This window comes from Strix uralensis, chromosome 7 (genome assembly GCF_047716275.1).
Source record: "Strix uralensis isolate ZFMK-TIS-50842 chromosome 7, bStrUra1, whole genome shotgun sequence".
In the NCBI taxonomy this organism is placed as follows: Eukaryota; Metazoa; Chordata; class Aves; order Strigiformes; family Strigidae; genus Strix; species Strix uralensis.
In genome coordinates this window covers 29,516,112-29,532,239 of record NC_133978.1, presented here as the reverse complement: position 1 = coordinate 29,532,239, position 16,128 = coordinate 29,516,112, and positions in this window count along the sequence as shown.

The window sequence follows — 16,128 nt, the reverse complement described above, 5'->3', positions numbered from 1 at the left end:
AACTATAACCTATTTATTATGTGTGAGACCAGTCACTGGAAAACAAAGCAGCTCTGTGATAATGCTGTCTTGTTTACTAAGGAAAGGCCTGAATCTACCTAAACAAAAATCATTAAAAGCTGAAGTGTCCCTATATCTTCAGACTAAACATCACCTGCAGGGAGGACCCCCGCCATTTCTGCTGGTACAGTACCACCCCCATTACAGGACAGATTTTCTCCTAGCACAGCCAGTCGGGGTGCAGCAGACAGTCTGCCTCTGAAGCAGAGCAGGCCCATGGCAGGGAACTTTTCGCATTGCCAGACTTGCTGCAAAGCTCCCAAGCAGGGGCTGCAAAAAAACACTGCGCAGGTGCTGCAAGAGGGAATCTAGCTCCTGCACTAAATGATGAAGTGCGAGTCTGGCAGTCCAGCACATAAGCATGCAACATGGGTACCACATTCCGGCATGCCAAGGGAAGTGTTTTACACATCCTGGGTCACAGGACAGTAGTGGGACAATTTGATCACAGCTGATCTTGGAGTAGGGTTCTCATGAAGTAGTGAGTCCCCTCACTGCATCACAGCACCACTATCCTCTTGCTCAACACTACCCACACAATGTCCCAGAGCAGAAGAGGGTGCCACAGGCCACACTGGAACTGCAGCAGGTAGAGGTTTAGCAGAGTGAAGAACCACTTCTGCGGATCTCACCCTCAGGCTCACAACTTCACCAGCGTGAGCAGATGCGATGCCAGGTTTGGTGATCAGCCTGTCTGCACCCCTGCTTTTGATTTTTTCTATCCAAACACCATGCCTGTGGGAGACAGAAGAGCCCTTTCCATTCAGGAATGCTCAGACAGCTCCACTATCTTCACCCACTGCTAAGGCTGCCCAAAAGGTGCACAACCTGCACAGCCCAGGTGAAGGACTTGGCAACACACAGGGAAGGCAGAGGTGTTTTGAATGCTCTGGGGAGATTCTGCAGGTTTTAGATCATGCTCCTAGTTAATGTTGGGGTCTGATGTTGGTCCTAAAGCCAAGATAAGAAAATCCCCTTCTGCTGATAATCAGCATCATCAGGAATGCCAAAGAGCTTATCAGAATGGAATAAGTGCATGGATTTGCAGCATACACAAAGATAAGTTGTGCAGCACACAAGTTCACTGTGTTGAATTCACTGTATACTGCAGGTTGCACATATTTCTGTCTTGGAGACCCCAGTCAGAAATACAGGATCCCCTGTCTCCCAGATTTCAAATCATCCAGGACCACAATAAGATCCTAGATTTTCAGAAGCATTTGCCAAGTTTTTGAAAGTATGCTCCTTAGCATCTCTTAGAAAGCTCTGGGTCAGGACATTCAAACCTGCAGCCCCGCTCTTTGTCTTCTGGATTCAAATATCTCGTCTAAAAAGCCTGGTCCAACTGCACCATGTATAATGAAGAGAGGCATAATCATGGCTTAAGATGTTATAATATCAAAAAACATGCTATGAGTACTAAGATATCCCATTTGGAGAAAATCTGATTAAAAACAGGGAATGTGACTAATATTCGCACGGTCATTGATTCGGAAAGAGTCAATGACCCTCATCTCCCTTTCCATCCCAAGGTATGCCTCAGTCTTGCAGGTTCCATGGAGAAAATGAATCCTCCTTATTGTTAGAAATTTTATGCACCTCTCATTAGCTTTTCATTTCTGGTTGCTAATGAAGCCTCATGTCTATGATTGTTTAGGAGTGGCTTTTTCTGCTAAGAAGCAAAGCATAGATACTGCCTTGCTGTGCAAAAAGAGAGAACATGAAACTTCACTTCTGCTTGTTCCACTCCTTCCCTAGGGCATAGTGGGATCTGGAAAGGTTCAGGTCTTCTCTTAACACACAGGACAGCAGTAGCTACAGCTACTGTGATTTCAGGCCCTTGAACAGGGCAAGGTTTAGCACAAACTTTTGGTAGAAGGAAAACACAGTGCTGAATCTTTCCACCTCTTGATGCTGGGTAAACACCCTTCCTGTTGTGCTCGGAGAAGATGTAATCATCCTTAGCCACTGTGCCTGCTGGAGGCAACCAGTTACCATCCAGTTCAGCCCTCCTGCCTGAGCTGTCCAGGTGACCCACGTTAACAGTCACCATTTCAGCTATTCCTTATTTTGGCTGGAACAGGTCTGGGATAATGGAGGAGCTCAGCTGGCATATCTGAAGGTGCAGTAAAAAAGTAGTTGATGACTGTACTGTCAGAGCAGGACTTGTCCCTGTAACCCAAACATACTTTGTATTTAAGCACAGGCTTTGAATCAGGGTTTAAAACCCACCAGATTTCACTAGTCACTAAGGTGAGACTATTTCAGAAGTGACTAGCATTTATACAACCCTCAAAAATTGGGACCTTGAGAGGTCACACAGTTAATTTATCTTTTGCTAAAACAGCCTCAACTGCATTTAAACCAAAGCACAGTACAATGTGAAAATCACAGCTAAAATAGTAGGATGAGACTCAGCTAAAAGAGATTTTTGGAAGATGTGAAATCAGCCAATGAAAGACAAATTGTGCTCTATCAGACTCAAACTGTCCCTCCTCACCCTGCATTGTGGTGGAAGGTCTATTGCCAGAGCCCATCTTTCCAACCTCTCAACAATCCCACTAAAAAGATAGCAACAGCTGGTGGCTCTAGGCAAGAGAAAGAAATGGAAAATATCCCATGTTCATCCTGTATCCTGATGGGACTCCTCAAGAGCCTATACCCTCTCCTGCCCTGAACATCTCCTTAGGCTCCAAATTTCCAAGGCTTCGCATGGATTGTAGGCTCAAAAAAGTCAGCTGCTCCCACTTCAGTTCAAAAAGATTAAATCTCCATGACTCCCAAGCATCTGCTGGTTGGGATCCTATTTATAGACCAGTCATTGAAGAAAAAACAAATATTATCAAGTGTAACTAGCGGGGTGTGCAATATCACTTGTATTTTTCCAGTCTCCACGAAGAGATGCTACCATCTAAGACCCACTGATTTTTGTTTGACACAAGATTTCCCTTCTAGAGGAGTTCTAGGACTGTCTTATTGCAGAGATCACTGTTATGATACAAAGATTGCAACAGTGACATCCCTAAAGCCAACTAAGGACTAATCAGCCCTTCAGTGCTGTAAACCAAAGTCCCCACAAGGCCACAAGTCATACAACACAAACCGCAACTAAGGGGATAGCTTAGGAACGTGTCACTGACCACAGATGACCATGCCTTCTCTGAGCATTCCCATGCAGCACAGTGCTAGCTCCCAGGGCAGCCAGATAATGTTGTTCTCAGCAATCCCAGCAGACTTACTTCCTCCCCTTGCCTGGGGGAGAAGGCCTCAGGGAAGAAACTCAAAGGACTTAGTAGCTTCAAATAAAGAGGGACACCAAACATCAGCCACATACAGGTCCCAAAGGCAGAAGAAATATCAACAACCCACAAATCCACAAGGATGGAAAACTGCCTTGACAGCCTTCAGCCAACCAGTTACTGCACAGGAGATGTTTTAGAAAACTCTCCTGTAAGAAATCAGAAACAAGACAGAAAAATGACACAAACAGCCTTTTCCCACCCCACAGAGAACATACTGGAAGAATGAAGCTGATGTGGTCAGTGACACAAAAGCAGTTCTTTACAGTTAAGACTTTGGTCTCACCCCAGGTACTTTTTCCGTTTTGTATCCTCTTCCAGACAAATCTTTCCCTCTTTCACTCCCCCCTCCCCCCAAAGTTTGAGACAGACCTGGAAGGGGAAGGAACTGGTTTTGTTTCTTCTCTACTCAAGCTAAATCCAAAGCAATTTGTGTGTGTGTGCAAAGGCAGAATTTTCTTAGCAAGCTAGAGAGAAACAAGTCTGGCAGGGACCCCAGCTTTGATGGTGGGACTTTGCAGGAGAATGTTCAACCTGTCACAGCTTGATGCTGTTTTCTCTCCCACAACAAACACCACCTTTTAAGATTCTCACCTATGGCTATTTCCTTCCTTTCTTTTAAGAACAACGCCAATCAAGAGAGAAAATGAACTACAGCACCAGGAAAGACTTTATACAATGGAAAAGTGTATATTTAGTGGGGAAGAACAAAACAAAAAGGAAGTATTAATATAGAGAAAAATAACACAGAACTACAGCAACAAGCAGTTGGCTGTAGGCAGGTGTTTCTTATCAAGCCAGTCCTGGCAGTCCCCCATATCTCCTGCACACTGATTCAGCAACAACTTACTCCTAAAAGGAGCCAGGTTGGATCAAATCTCATGTAAATAGAGTTCAAAACGTTCTGAAAGGGGGAGTCTCAGGGAAATTTATGTTCCCAACACCTCTAAAATAGGAAGTAGGACAAAACTAAGTGGCAGCTATTACAGCCTTTGCTAGACTGTCTTGGCTGATAGCTTAAACTCACAGGGGACTAACTGAAGTTTCACATAACCACAGGAAATTAGAAAAAATAATACAATGAAAAGAACAACATGTAACCCACACACAGTGTAATGGATGCTCAGTAGTGGGATGGCAAAGGCCAGGCAGGCATCACTGCTGTATGCACTTTCATGATGCAAATGCCAGTTACTAAGTTAATAATAATTTAAACTCTAGCAATGCCTAGAGTTCCTATCAGGCTCCAGTAAAAGGCCTACAAATGCAGCAAAGAAACAATCCCCACTCTGACGTTTAGATTATGACCTGCAGACAACACACAAGTCCGCTGCCTGCAGAGTGCAAACGAGAACAGCTAAGGAGGTTGATCTTCACATAATAAAAATGCTGCTGGTGCAAATCAGGGAGTCCATCTGGGGAGGGAGGAGGAACAACCTGTATAGGCGTTTTGTGCAATGCAAAAGCATGCAGCAGGCCAGCGGGTACACAGGCAGAGGGACCAAAACCCCTCATTTCCCTTCCCTTAAGAGCACCTGATCACAACATTTGTCGCTTGAAACACAGAGTACGTTTGTTCTATGTTCTATTAAGTGATTTAACAGCTGCCTTCTTTTGGTGGTGGCTTAAATCTATTCCTCATCTATTGTCACAGATGTCCTGGTTCCAGTGCAGTACAGCAGAGACCACTCTTGTCATTCTCCCTTTTTGGAACCTGTCCAACACTCGGCAATTTTAGTGGTGCTCCGGAGCTGAAGAGCAATCACAAAAGGGTTAAAATTCAGGGACATAAATGAAAATGCAATTAATAAGTCTGCTACATAAAAGAGCCTCATGCTCATAATGCAATCAGCAAGGGTTGAACATTTTTCCTTGGGCTTACTCTACTCCATTACTGCAATAATGCATGGTAATATAGTTAGCATTGATTTGCCGCAAGGTACATGTACTACATCTGCAAGCTAACAGGGAAAAAGGAGGGAGTCTCTCTCCTTGAAAGGCTGGAATTACTTAATTATCTAAAGAAAATGACATGCAGATTTAACAGCACAGGGAAGGGCTAGGACTGACTTCCCCCATTCCCAAAGAATACAGAATAACACTTCTCTGCTACGTGATCTCCATGCAAAGCAAACACTCCTGGTTTGTTATTATTAATTACCCCAGCTCCTATCACTGGAATTCAGAGGTGTTGATACTTTGCATCACCCCCAGCTATGCTTGCTATTCATAAATCATACTGAGAGGAGTTGCCAGGAGAGGAGAGGAAATACTAAAGGAAACTCGTAAGCATCTCTAAATAGGCAGCTGCTGTTCGAAGAGGCTGCAGTCCTCTGCACAGAGTCAGATGTAAACCAGTATTAGTGTTATGAGACATCAGGAGATATATGCCAAAAATGGGCAGGAAAGACAAGGAAACAAGCATTCAGACAGAAAAGGTAAAGGAAAGCAAATGTCCTGAGGGATTAACCTTTCATCTTCACATCCACACGTTAGATCAAATCACATGGTCTGATAAAAGCTGAACGGCACTATTACAATTATTAATCCATAAGGGGTTGACTGTAGTCCAAACAAAGATAGAGATCATAATTCTAGTGGTGAAACCAGCGCTGATTTTCCCTTCTGAGCCTGGAGCTGATCATTTAAAACCTCTTTTCCAGTTTTCCATCTGTAAAATGGAGATGAAATTGCCTCACCACTTTGAAGGCAAAGTTCTGAACAGGGTTTTGGCCATCCTGTGCCTCCTACCCTTTTATACAATTATATGTTCCACAGAAAGCATTCACTGTCCTGTTCCTCACAACAGCTTTGCTTAAATTATTCCTTAAATTATTCAGAGATGTCCTGAGTAAGGAATCGAGAAACATAACCTTGATACCTGAGGGATTTATCTCAGCCCAGTTACAAGACTGATGACCACACTTTGTGACTGACACCACTCACTTGCCTTCTGGCTGGAAATAGGACAACACTGAATCAGATCTGGGTGAAAAAAGAGGTTGAGGGCACCTGGACCCCACTTTATCCGATGATAGAATATGCTCTCCATTCACAGCTTTTTGTTGACTCTTTAAAGATCAAAGTTATGAGCAGTTGAGACTTGAAAGCAAGGTTTCTTGGAAAGGAGTGGTAGCTTCTGGTAGATCACTCAAGGTACTTTGAGAAAAAGAGGAGCTTAAAGGCACACAAACCTTTCATTTGGCCATACATCATTGCCAGTTCATTTTTCTTACTCCGAGGAAAGGAAAGGTTCTTCCCTTCTTTCCTCCTTTCTACCTTTTGCATTTTAACCCAGAGAAACTGAAGATTTCAGGGTTTTTTGTTATTTTTCCATTGTGGAGCGTGCATGTTTTTCCTCTCCTCACATTGCAACTTTTCAATACTTCTTCACCCCTGGAAGCTTGACAATGTGGCAAAGAAACAATGGAAGTAACACAGAAACAGAACAAGAAATCAGCTGGAAGTTTTTCATTCCAATATTCTATCATATACTGAAGAAAAAAGGGACAAAATGAGGTTAAAATATGATCTTCAAACACCACTGATCCGAAATTCTGAAATACTGAGATTTCTGGTCTCAGTGAAAATCAGAGGGAGGAGAGACAAAAAAAATCACAAAGACCTTAACAGAGACAGTCTTTTCTTTAAATCTTTACATTTTTCTTTAAAGAATTTTTAAACTGAAGTTTTTTACTAAATGAAACAGATTAGAATTAGTGAATTGCTGTGTAAATTATACAAATAGCAGGTTCAGCCTGACACTGTGCTTTTGATAAGTGGATTTCTCATTAATATCATAACAGCATTTTTATGTTGCAATTAACTTTTCCCAACCCAGACTGAACAGAATATTTCTTATTCCTCTTACTAGACTTTCCCCTATTCTGCCATTATCACTGCATTACCAGCACAGGAGATTCAGAAATACTTTAAACTGGCAACTAGAGTCTTCTCTGCCTAGGTTTCTCACTGAGGTCCACCTTTATCACACAAGTAGACACAGGAGGGAGCTCACACAACCCCGTTCACACTGAGGTTACATCTCTCCCTTCAGCAAAGTGATTTAACATCTCTAATCCTCAATTCAAGGTTCCTTTAGGTCTTGGACTTAGATTTGCACACCTGCTAGAATAGAGGTCTCCTTTTTTAGGTAGCAGAGCAGCAGATATGTGCCCTCCTCTGTATCAGAAATAGAAAATTTGTAGCAGCATTGGCTGAGTTGAGACCAGAGGGATGAAATCTTTGCTCACGTAATTTGGTAATCACAGGTGAGAGTGCACATACACCTGTAATGTAACACTGCTCTTAGTACTCCTGGCTGAACTTTCAGTTCATGAGTCCATGAGTGCAGCAAAAGCCATCTCATGGGGAAGAGGAAGCAGGGCTTCCTTCTATTCATGGAGGCTTTTTTTATTTGTGCAGCCACTTAGGCAAAGCTCATGAAGGTAATGCCCACTGACCCTTTATATTCCTTTCTACAACAGGTTTTATTCCCCTTATTTTGATTCTCTTTCCCATTTCCCTTCATAAGTATATTTCATAGAATCATAGAATGGTTTGGATTGGAAGGGACCTTTTATCTGCCATGAGCAGGGACATCTTTCACTAGATCAGATTGCTCAAATCCCTGAACACTTCCAATGATGAGGTAGCCACAGCCTCTCTGGGCAACCTGTTCCTGTGTCTCACCACCCTCATAAAAAACTGTCCTCCTTATGTTCAATATAAACTTACCCTCTTTCACTTTAAAACCATTGCCCTTTGTTCTGTCACTACAGGCCTTGGTAAAAAGTTCATTTCCAGCTTTCTCATAAACACCCTTTATATATTGAAAGGCTGCAATAAGGCCTTTTCTTCTTCAGGCTGAACAACCCCAATTCCCTTAGCCTGTCCTCATAGGAGAGGTACTCCAACCCTCTGATCATTTTTGTGGACCCACTCTAACAGGTCCATGTCTTTCTTGTGCTAGGGCCCCCAGAACCAGACACAGGACTCCAGGTAGGGTCTCAGCAGAGTAGAGGGATAGAATCACCTTCCCCAACCTGCTGGCCATGTTTCTTTTTATGGAGGTCAGGATATGACTGGCTTTCTGGGCTGCGACCACACATTGCTGGATCATGTCCAGTATTTCATCCACCAAAATAAAAATGTTTGAATCTGGTAATTTAACCCAAGTTTACTTTCATCATTATAAATGAAGCAGAACATGAGAATCCAAAATAAATTCTTACAGGCATCCAAAATTAATTCACTAAAGGGAGAATCTACAGACATAGCCGATACCAGCTGTTGTCAGCTGTTTTCACATCTCACACGGGAGGTCAGGGAGCCCTAGAGGCTGCTTGCCATACAATTAAATGAAGGTTTTGATGAAATCACCTTGAAGTCAAGCAACTGTGAGCAGACACCAAGATTAAGTGTTTGCTCATTTGCCAGACTATGGCCAAAAAGAGCACATCATTTTATTTCAGCAGATATTTCTATAAAGAATGGACTAGGTACTGACAGTGTAGCCTATTATTCTACCTTTTCCTTCTTTTTTTAACATCAGCGGTGTCAGGTAAATTTTGGAGAGAAAGCTAGTTTTGTTCTAACTTCTTCAGAAGAGGTTTTGGAGGATGTGATTATTTACTGTAGTTCTTTACAGTCCTCACACTATGAAACCCAACTTAGGTACTGTCTTTGAGCACCACAGCAATAAAAGTCTGTAACAGCCGCAGCACCAAGGATGAATCTGGATGTATTAGAAGATCCCAGCAGAAAGAACATGTCCAAGAGCACATCTTTAGATGTAAGGAAGATTGCTGACTTTTAACTTCTTCCTTCTTTTCCTAGTTTCTACTTCTCATGATTGATGCAGGGATGTGATTATTAGCAACCTTCTTACAAACCAGTGCTAGGATGCTGCTGCTAGTTGTCCTCTTTCCAGTTAAATCTATACAGAAGCCCCCAACTGGTGCATTATCTTGCAGGCTTCTCATCATTTGCAATGTGAGAACTGTCTTCATTTGAGGAAAAAAAGTCTGGCTTCATTTAATTTTTCATTTCTCCCTTTTCCTTGTACTTACAGGCACAATTTTTCTAAGAGACCTGTTTTTCTGCATTTTGATGGTGTGCTTTACACCCCTGGAGAGAACAGACATTCTACATTACCATCTGAGAAGACTCAGCAGGGTGTCCGAGAGTGCAGATTTCTCAGGGTCTTCTCCTCTGCCTCATTCATTACTGAACAAATACCTCCAGAATGAAAGTGTGAGTTAGCAACCCCAACTGCTCTGAATATACCCTGCCATGAGAAGAGCCAACAGAACATATATGACACTCTTACCCCTCTTCCAGCAGATCCCAGAAGGTTTTGCAAACTATATCACTCTTGAAGCGGAATGCAGGTCATACCTTGGTTTTTTTTAACGATTTAAAGGATTTAAAGTTAGAACCAACTCAGCTGGTCAACTAAGATAGTATCAATGGCAAAGTGAACTAAAAAGCCCAGAATCCTTGATACTGCTCTGCCTTCTGACACATGTATGGTCAGGTTTTCAGCACTTGGAATTCATTTCACTCACTGCCCTGAGCAGAGGTCTAAAACTTACTTATTTCTGACAGGGACTGCACTTCGTCTTAAAGGGGTGTTTCTCCTCACTTATATGCTCCCCTTCCCAACTCTGCTGCCTCAGACGAGAAGTCTCATTCATTCTTAGGCCTGCAAATTGTCTTTACACATATTCTACAACTCTCCTCATCTTGCATGGTGCATTGATCTATTCTTGCTGAGACTGAAGGACATAGGTGCCTGCAGGACTAGCATTAATACTATTTTGCATAGCAACTAATTACAAGGGTGTACTCAGAGAAAGTATAATCAACAATTCCTTGTCAATGTCTCCCAACAGATGTAATATTAAAGACTGGATTATTACAATAGTGTCACTAACAAAAGGGTCTTGTGTTAGAAGTTGCCGAGGATCTTTTTTAAATATCTGAGCACTATTATTTAAATACAAGTTGCAACCCAAGCCTTGAGACATTGAAGACTCAAACACCCAGGGTACAATGTGAAAATCAAGCCATTTCATGACCACTTAACATTGCACGCATGGCTGTGGCAGTATAAACTTTCTCTACCGCAAACTTCCCTGCCACACAAACCCACCCCCAGTCGCTTGCCCACCCTTGTTCACAGGGAGAAACTCCAAAGTACTCTTCCAGAGACAACACATTCAGACATGAAAGCTACCTTGATTTCTAGGTGTGCAAACCCCGGATAAACCCAGCAGAGACTGAAGCTGTCCATTTCCTTGTAGAATGCTCACTGCATCTGCCCTCCTGCAGTTTGGATTGTCACCACAACAGTTGCATTGTAAGAGCAGTTATCTCACCGCTACAACAGTAGGGATATATCTGCTATTTTTCTTTGACTGTTTTCCTTGTTATAGGGAAGAGATAGTGCAAGGAAACCTGAGGACAGTGAAGAGGACAGACAACATTTTTACTAGTCTATCTTGCCATTTTGCATTGGAGGATGTGCAAAGAGAAGGTATGTCTTTAATCACACTGGTGATTAGAATCGTAAAACTGTTTATCTGGTGCTTCTTTCCTCTTCCTTCCTCTCCCCAAGATTTTCTTTTAAACACAGCAATAGATTTTATCCCCAGATGTCATCTACTTTTTCCTAGCTATTTTTTGTTTGTCTGTGGTTTGTTTCTCTAGAACAGGAAATAAAGCTGAATAATTTCATCTAAACTACATTAGTTGTTCAGTGTTTTGCACTGTTTTTAGCAGGCAGGCTAAGTGTTTGTTAGAAAACATGTTTTGACAAAGGAGAAAAGTAATTTCCAGCTAGTTCTAGCTGTAAGAAAGGTGAGAGCTCTACATGGCTCACTGAGTCTGTAACTGTATCAAAGATTTAAAAGGTGCCAATTTAAGATCTAATCCCAAAGCCCTTGCATGAGTGGTCCCATTAAAGGGAGAACAAATTTACTCTTTGCCCTCATAGATTTATACTGGTTGTCAATATAAGCAAATGAGAATGAAAGAAACTTGGAACCACAGCCTGTTCTAAATCGCACCACGTCAAAGAAACTCTCCAGGAGTTGAAGGATGGGCTTTTCAATAGCATTGGCAACACATGGAATTGAGTCAGACAGATACAAGTTTTATGTTAACAAAGGTGGTATAATTTTATACACCCTGATATCTCTGAATGATACAATACCTTTCAAAGACAAAAGTTAGAATGGCTCCTTCATAATGCACTCATAGTAGCTGCTAGTTATGGATTCAACTCTTCATTAGTTGACGAGGTTTAAACAAACCACTTCTCTAAGCGACTCTACCTGAACGCTACATTTTGTAATTATCCCTGCATCTCAGTGATGCCTGTGTGTAAGCATCAAGGCAATGATTGCTTGATTGTCAATATTCCATCACTTACGATATTTCTAAAGTAAACAACTCCTTCTCCATTGGGAAATACTATCTAGGCTAAATCAAACTGTGAAGTACTAAAAGAAAGCTAGCCTCCTCCATATTAATCCTAAACCATTTATGATAGATCAAGGCGTTTAGTTTCCAGATCTAGTGAGACCTGTGTGTTCTAAAGCAACTCTTTAATTGATAAGTGAGGAGATGAATGACCTGGTTTGTATCATGAAGAAAAGAATTATGCACAACATCTTGTTTCCAAGCCAGTTAGAGTGTGGAGGAATTCTTGACTCACACTTTGAGTGTTAAGAGGTACATTGCCTGAATCGGTTTCACCATTCCTTGGGCATCTGGCTCAGAAAATCCTCTGCATATTGTGTATTTGGAAAAATAGAAGTCAAATCATCAGTTTGTCTGGTTCTCTCATATGCTAAAGCTTCTTAAATATACAGTAAAGCCTCCTTAATATGGATGTAAATTACAGTCATACTATGACACCCTAAGCAATGCACAGGAAACTGGTCTATGTGAAAATGAGACCTGCTAAGTGACACTCTCTTGTGAAAATCTGGCTATTGGTGACAAGAGGAGATGGCAACAGGATGGAAATTGTCTTTGAATCTTAGAAAATGTACTGGTGTGGGCAGAGCAAGACGCTGACAATATTTTATTTAGATGTAATGTAAACCTAGCTTCCACATAATACAATCCTGATCTAAAGGCTGTCATGTTAGAATGCATATTGTACCCATATTTCCAGTCAAGTTTGTTCCTTACTGATAAGTAACAATATTGAGATAAGACTACTGAATCCCAGAGGAATAAGCACAGAGTTATGCTTTAAATAGACCAACAAATCCACTAGAGAATAAGATCCTACTGCCTGTCTACTCAGTCCATGAGAACAAAAGTGAATTAAGCTCAGGGTCAATCTCTCTGTAATCCCTGTACTTATTTCAGCCAACATACAACTGGTCCTGCAAATCACCCCACCCCTCAGTTTAGCACCACTCAGTCCAATGGGCTGAAAAGAGAGCTTCCCTCTACAATCAATCTCCCAGCCTCACTACCCATTAACTACTCTGAGCATTTCCAGATTTCCTCTTATTTCCTATTTCCTCATTGGTTTCAATCCTGCTTCACAAAATGGCAAAGCTCCTTTTGAGTTAACCTCAGAAAAGGGATCTTAGCCCATGATGGGGTTTTCAGCAGCTCCTGGCAGTGGCCTAAATTCAATTTCCTTGAGCAACAGTAAAAATTTTCACCAACAGCACCAAGAGCAATATTAGGTGCTTCAGATAACCCCACTTCAACTCTGCAACAGCATTTTTCTCTGCACTGCACTTTGCAGTCCTCTTTGCACTACAGATGCCATATATATTACAAATCACAGGCAGACAGGAATCCTACAGCATTTCTTGGAATCCTTTTTCTCCCCCCCCAAAAAATACAAAGACAGCCAAAGAGCACAAAGATGTTTATCCTCCCAGAAAGAGCAACAGTTCTTTTTTTGAGTAATGCTGGCTTTGCACATGAACTCTGACTAACTCGTGTCATGTTAAGTCACATTGTTTGCAGATTGCTCCCATTTCCCTCCCCCAGTCTCTCCACCAAACAACAAAAAAATCCCACATATTCAAGGGAAAAAGTAGGATCAGAAAAGGAAAAAATAAGAGGAGTTTCGTTCTCACTTTCTGAAAGGCACACGTTTCTTCAGAGGCAGAGATGACAAGGCGTTCATAATGTTTGTTGACCTAAAAAAAAATTGTATTTCCAGAAGTGTGAAGAAAATCTGTTCCATTAATTCATTTGCATTTTATCCCCTGTAACATTAGGAACATAACCCTTTCCATCTCTCCCATCAGATGACATTCCACATCACAGCTAGGCTGAGGCCACTGTCATGCCCCATTAAGCATTAGGGGACTTTTCTCAGCCAATACAAGTATTTAAACACTCCCTAGAAAACACATTAATCAAACGGATCCACAGTTGTGTAAAATCAAAGTTTTTAAGTGTACCATATTTAATAAGAAATGGACTGTCAAGCATCTTCAACATGCCAAATTCGCATAGCTCGTTGAACCTCCTGGCATATGAATAACATGTAGAAACACAGTCCCTTTGATATGTCTACTTTTTTCCAAATTGTCGTTTCCTTAAAAAATATTCAAAGCTAAAATCTAAATAGAGAAGCAACAGACAAAATTTAGTACAGAATGTAACCTGAGCAGCGTCATAAAGCCCATGTCAGATCAGAATACGACTGATTCACCTGTGTGAGAAAACTAATATATGTATTCACATGCCCCATAAAATTTATGGCTCCCATTTTAAAACAAAGGTGACAAATACTTGTACAATTCAGAAAATGGACCACTTTTCATGATCTAGCAAAGACACACGCAGCATGCTGTGTTCCAATTACAAACTAAATGGTATGCATTCACTGGCAAATGGGAAACGGAAAATGATTTGCTTTGAATGCCTTGCATCATGAGAGAGAATTTCAAGTGGCACAGTACAGAAAACATCTTCAGCATGCATTTAATCCACACAGATCAATGCTTGAGGCTTTGCACTTGAATTAGTGACCAGCACATCAAATACTCCTGTCCCATGCCACAATAACAGCATTACCCAGCCCCACAATAAATCATTCATTCATTCATAAGCCTCTAGTTGCTCTGTGTTTTCTGTTGCTAGAAGCTCCCAGGAAGATCTGTCACTTCTGAACTCATGTGTGTAACACGCAGGGCATGGGCTCACCTTTAATGTGACTGGCTGTAGCCGAATTAAAAGTCACATTAGAAACATGGGTAAAAGACTCCAAGTTCAAAGCTGGACAGAATTGCAGTGTTTTTCTAGGGTGTGCCTGCCTTTTCTCCTTTTACTCTCCTGTGGCATTGGACCAGCCCTAGATAAGAGGCAGCAGAGAGAGTCAGACTGTGATCCCTGAAGTATAGGGGAGAGTGAAAGGGAGCAACTTTAAGCCAATAGCACAGGAAAGGCAATGGGTCCAACATCTGTTCCTGGGAGGTCAAAAGCTACTAGAACACTGTTCCCTGATTCATTTCTGGCTTACATCGTTCTAACTGCATGAGCTGTGAGAGTTGTCCCAAAAAAACAGCTCCACTAAAATCAAGGCAGTTACCTAAAATTTACACCAGGACCTGAATCTATCAAGGCACATCTAATGTGTGTCAAGGTAAGAAGAATATATGTAATTATAGGAAAGACAAACAAGGAAAATAAGGGCTTAACTAGGCAAATAATCAAGAGAAAGCAACACCCAATTTGAGTTTATACCATCCTACTTCCATAAAAATGAAACAAACCTGAATGTTTGCCTGAATATGAGAGGGGGAAATGCCATTCATCACATTTACCTCATCCAGCACTATCTTCACAGCTCATCTTCCTGCAGTGTGGTTAACAAAGTTGATGAAAGAAATAGAATATGTATCCTGCAGCTTGTGTTTCAAAAACAAAAAGGTGTGCCCACCAGCAAGGCAACTGGTTTAGCAAATCCAAACCCCTGCAAACAGGAAAAACATGCACAAAGGCTTCTAGGAGAAAAAAGAAAACAGTACAGCTTTCAAAATCCCTGCAGAGTCAGGATGGCCTCGAGAAAAAAGGAAGGTGCTGGAATAACTCCTCTGTCCTTTTTTGTCATTTGAACAGAGTACAGGAAGGGCCTGAGGCAGAGCTACCAGCCAGGAGCAGCTCACCAGCACAAACTGAGGAGAGATCCTGCAGGGGTAGGTGGACAGCTTGTGCAGAGATGTGGGGACCTCACCACAGCAGCAGTTCAACACAACCCTTAGGTGTAAGGGAGAGAGATTGCTCACTGAACTGCTGAATATGAGCACAGACAGAAGTTAATTTGGGGATGCTGTCTGGTTCCATGTCTCCTTTCATTGACATCACTGTAGTATGGAGTCTGCCAAATGAGGTCAAGCTACCAGGACTTCTACTCACTATTTTGCCCCTAAAAGAAGGCCACTATCAGCTACATCATAAGGAAATAGATTTCCTTCCCCACCAAAGCTGCAAAGTAAGTTGTGCATTGCTCTTAAGTGGAAGAATGGAGTGTCATGGAGGTAAGAATCAAACAACATGTGATGCCAAACATTGAAAAAATCAGCTTTGTATTATTACATATATTAAGAGTGATAGTATGTATTCCTTCAAAGCCCAGTCTCTCCCAGGTTCTGAAAGCAAAGTCCCAGACCTCCCTACCTACTTTCAAAGAAATGGTAAATCTCAGAAAAAACAAATATATCAAGGGGACAACATCAGTGCAAACCCAAGAAAGCCTCAGTCTTTTCCCTAGACTGTG